The sequence below is a fragment of the Hylaeus volcanicus genome, chromosome 2 (genome assembly GCF_026283585.1).
Source record: "Hylaeus volcanicus isolate JK05 chromosome 2, UHH_iyHylVolc1.0_haploid, whole genome shotgun sequence".
In the NCBI taxonomy this organism is placed as follows: domain Eukaryota; kingdom Metazoa; phylum Arthropoda; class Insecta; order Hymenoptera; family Colletidae; genus Hylaeus; species Hylaeus volcanicus.
The window spans coordinates 30,763,200-30,767,692 of NC_071977.1; positions in this window are offsets into that span (position 1 = coordinate 30,763,200).

Below are 4,493 nucleotides of genomic sequence, written 5' to 3' on the forward strand. Positions count from 1 at the left end.
GATTCATAACGTTTTTTTTTTTGATCCGGTACAGTAAAATCTACAAACATTCACGAAATATTACTTAGCAGGGTGCTATGATATAGAAAAAAAAACTTTCAAACGAATCAGAAATGGTCGAACGTCCCGTATACGTGGACAGGCCTGGGACCGGGAACGATTGCTCTCCAAAAAGTCCAACATCCAACCCAATTACAATTTCTCGTCCCAAAGCCCCGGTTATCCAACCCTCTGCTAAAAAAAAAAAAAAAAAAAAAAATCGTTCACCCTGCTTCATCAACAGTTTTTAGATCGTCCGGCCTGTTTTCTTTTTTGGTAATTAAAATTTCCTAGTCGAAGTGTTTCGAGGAGGGGTGGATACGGAGGGGGGAGGGTGGCGCGAATCTAGGGTGCACGAAGCGGGTAGCGGGGGTGGCGCTCGACACTTTCGTTGTCGTGGCTCGTTACGGCTGCAGAAACGGTGGGAGTTTTGCCGCCCTGGTAGTCGGCAGCCGCCGTCGGCGGAGATTAATTAACTAGATAACGGTCGGGCGGCTGGCGAGGGAACGTTGAAAGAGGAGAGCCGACGGCTGCGAAAAGGAGAGAGGTCGACACCGCGGGGGTGGAAACGCGGCGTACGCGCCCGAAACGTATAACCATCCAATGGGAACCCCATAACTAGCGATGGGATCAAGACGCCTTGACTGACGCAACCTCGAGGATCGTGTCGAACGAGACGCTAACCGAGGGTGCTAATAGATTTTCAACATCTGGATTCGAGTACGCTCAGGTTTGGATATGCCGAGTCGCGGATGAGAATCGTTGGTACGATCGGATTCTGTTGGTGGAGGATGGTATGGAATGTAACTCGAGATACTAATTATAACTATAGCGACACTGAATTTTGTTCGAGTTTTTTTTTTCGAATTTGTAGTAGGAATTAGAGAACATCGACGCTGAGAGATTATGATATATATATATAAGTTTTATATTAATCGGTGCGAGTATGATTAGAGTATGATAGAACACGCATCGAAATTGGAAAACCGTAAATTAATTTTAAGAATATTTAATTTAGTAACGTTGGTAACATTTTCGGACGAACAAAAATTCAATCTTGACGGTCCCGACGGGCTACCGACTTAAAATCCAAAAACTTTGAGACTAACTATACATGTCAGGCGTAGATGGTGCTACTATAGTTATGCTCCACAGTGTAGTCTTCACCGTACAAAATAAAAGATGCGATTCAAAAAAATACTGCACTCAAGGTTTCCCACCTCAGACCTCGAAAAAATAATCCAATATCCTATCGATGGTGACCCTGTCAATCTTTCTAATCCAGCCTCTAATCTTTCTAACCTATCCACCACTCAAAACGAAAGTGTCGATGAACCACCCTCCCACACACTTCCACTTTCATTTTTTACGAGAACTTATCCTCCAATTCGTTGACACCCCGTCGCTCCTTCAGCTTCCCCACCGAATCTTCAGGTCCGCCGATTCGTCGCGGTTGTGGAAAAGGAACAACGAAATCCAGGGGTCGCGAACAGAGCGAGAGGTAAGAATCGAACGGCCATCGCCAGCCATGACGGGTGTTTCGGAGTCGGACGGTCGACTCCAGGCGTATATCGACTGTGTCGCCTCATCTACAAGTCAATCAGGCTCGCGTGCCAGGGACTCGTGAAGGCGGCCGGTGCACGTAAGTAAGTAGCCAGGCCCGCTGGCCAGCCGTAACCGCGTATACCTGTGCCACCGCCTAATACGACCGCCGACACGGCCACCTTTATGCCGGGTATGCAAGTATAATGCGCCGCTGCATATATGAATGCTTATGGTAATCCGCGCGCGGCAGCCTCGTTTCGACGTTGGCCCGGATGCCCGCTAGATAGACCGCGGCCCCCGTCGTCTATTGTTATCGGTACGTGTGCCCGACGGCGCTTTTCCTATCGGCCACGGGGCTACACACCGTCAACGGACTCGCTCCCCTGATTTTTCTGTCCCGGGCCAATTTTCATGGGGGATAACGAAGGTTTAGGATTCAAGAATTCAGGATTTAAGAATTCAAGATCTAAGAATTCAGGATCCAAGAATTCAAGATTGAAGAATTCAAAAATTCAAGATTCAAGACTCAAGATTGAACAATCCAGGAATTCAAGTTTGAAGAATTCCAGAATTCAAAATTGAAGAATTGAAAAATTCAAGATTGAAGAATTCAAGATTGAAGAATTCCAGAATTCAAAAATTCCAGAATTGAAAAATTCCAGAATTGAAAAATTCAAGATTGAAGAATTCAGGAATTCAAAATTGAAGAATTTAAGAATTTCAAGATTGAAGAATTCAGGAATTCAAGATTGAAGAATTTAAGAATTCAAGAATTCAAGATTGAAGAATTCAGAATTCAAGAATTCAAGATTGAAGAATTCAGAATTGAAAAATTCCAGAATTCAACATTCACGATTGAAGAATTCAGGAATTCAAGATTGAAGAATTCAAAAATTCAGGATCCAAGAATTCAGGACTGAAGAATTCAGGACTGAAGAATTCAAAAATTCAAGATTGAAGAACTCGAGAATTCAAGATGAAAGAATTGAAGAATTCAGAAGTTCGAGATGGAAGAATTCAGAAATTCAAGAATTCAAGTGCTAGTTGAGACTTTAAATCCTACAAACTCTATATACTAAACTCTCGTCTTTCAACTCGCAACTAACAAAGTCCACCGTTTGCAATTCTTAAAATCAAGCAATCATCGCTACATATACGATAAACCATAAAATATATCTGTCTTCCCAAGCTACATCCTAAACAAATATTCAGAACCTTTTTCTAAATCTATAAAAATGTACGAAGCATATAGGTGAGCCAATGCAAGACAGAAAATCGGGGTTCGATCGAGCGACTAGGAATCGGTGGTCGAATCCACGGGTCGTGGGGGCACATGGTGCGTGCCCATGACTCGAGCCCACCGACAGGCAGCCAACTGTGCGGCCTGTCCGTGTATAGACGAGCGATCATATCGGGTCGTTAACTGATATTAATAGCAGGGCGCGGTGAACGCTCGCTCGCACTCGCTCGCGCTCTACGACCTCCTCTCCCTTCCTCGCCGTTAGGCTTCCATCGGGCTGTCCCACCTAAGGGACCCTTGCCCTAATTGTAACAAATTAAATCACGCGATATCGACGATTCCCTCGGGTGAGATCTACGCGCGGCAGAAGCGTGCCGCGATTGTGCACGCCTTTTCAACGCTTTAATCCGCCTTTGTCGGCCCGTTGTTTCCAATTAAGCGCCACCGGGATCGTGCCCGTTCACGAGTGCGCCCAAATTGGGGCTTCTGCTCGAGATAGGCCAGGAGATACGGATCTCGTACTTGGAATGTAAAAATTGTTTAAGTTTGATCGCTTTAGAACCCGAAGCGTTCGAGCGGGAAACAGGAATTCATTTTTCGATTGGTTGGTTTTTAAGGGCCTTGGGATTCAAGATTCAAGATTCAAGAATTCAAGATTCAAGAATTCGAGATTAAAGAATTCGAAATCGAAAAATATACGATCAAGAAATTCAAGAATTCAAGATTGAAAAATTCAAGAATTCAAGATTGAAGAATTCGGGATTAAAGAATTCGAGATCGAAAAATATACGATCAAGAAATTCAAGAATTCGAGATTGAAAAATTCAAGAATTCAAGATTGAAGAATTCGGGATTGAAAAATTCAATAATCAAGATCAATGCATCTTGAACGCGTATCATCTTGAATTCTTGAATAATAAATTCTTGAATCTCTAACAAGTAGAATGCCTCTTGATCGAATATCCCGAAATGCATCGTTCGATCGCACTAAAATTGTAACGTGCATCCATCGCAGGCTGCGTTTATTTATTCGCAGACTTTCAACAAAGGCAATTCTCTGTTGAAAGGAACGTTTCGGTGGAAAGTCGCTGGGATTTATAAGCATGGGAATAAACTCTTTTTAATATGCAGCACTAACCTGTTGAATGCATTGTGTTCGTGACAAGCAGTGATTACATTTGTTCTCCCGGAGTTGGATACATTTTTTATCATTTCCACGATCGTGTTACCGATGATAACCGCGTTAACCGCTGCTCGGGATCGTTGTAGATCAAGGCCGACTCTAATGTATTACTTTCTGATCCCGCGGGCAACACCGCGGTACAACCACGGAAAGAATAACAAAAGGGAGACTCGGACAATCGCGACCGGCAATCGGATAATCCATCACCTTTGCCGTTTCTGTGTTTTTGTTATCCGTCGCCCGACGCGAATCAACAATATAAACGCGAAACGTTACGTATCGAATTAACGAAGGTGTCTAAACGTGATAATTTCTTGAAAGACTCGTACGGGACGAAGGAAATTAATTATTCGTTATTATCGAAGTTTAAGATTGAAAAATTCGAGGTTCGAGACTCAAGAATTCAGGATCTAAGAATTCAGAAAATTCAAGATGGAAGAATTCAGGATTTAAGAATTCAGAAAATTCAAGATGGAACAATTCAGG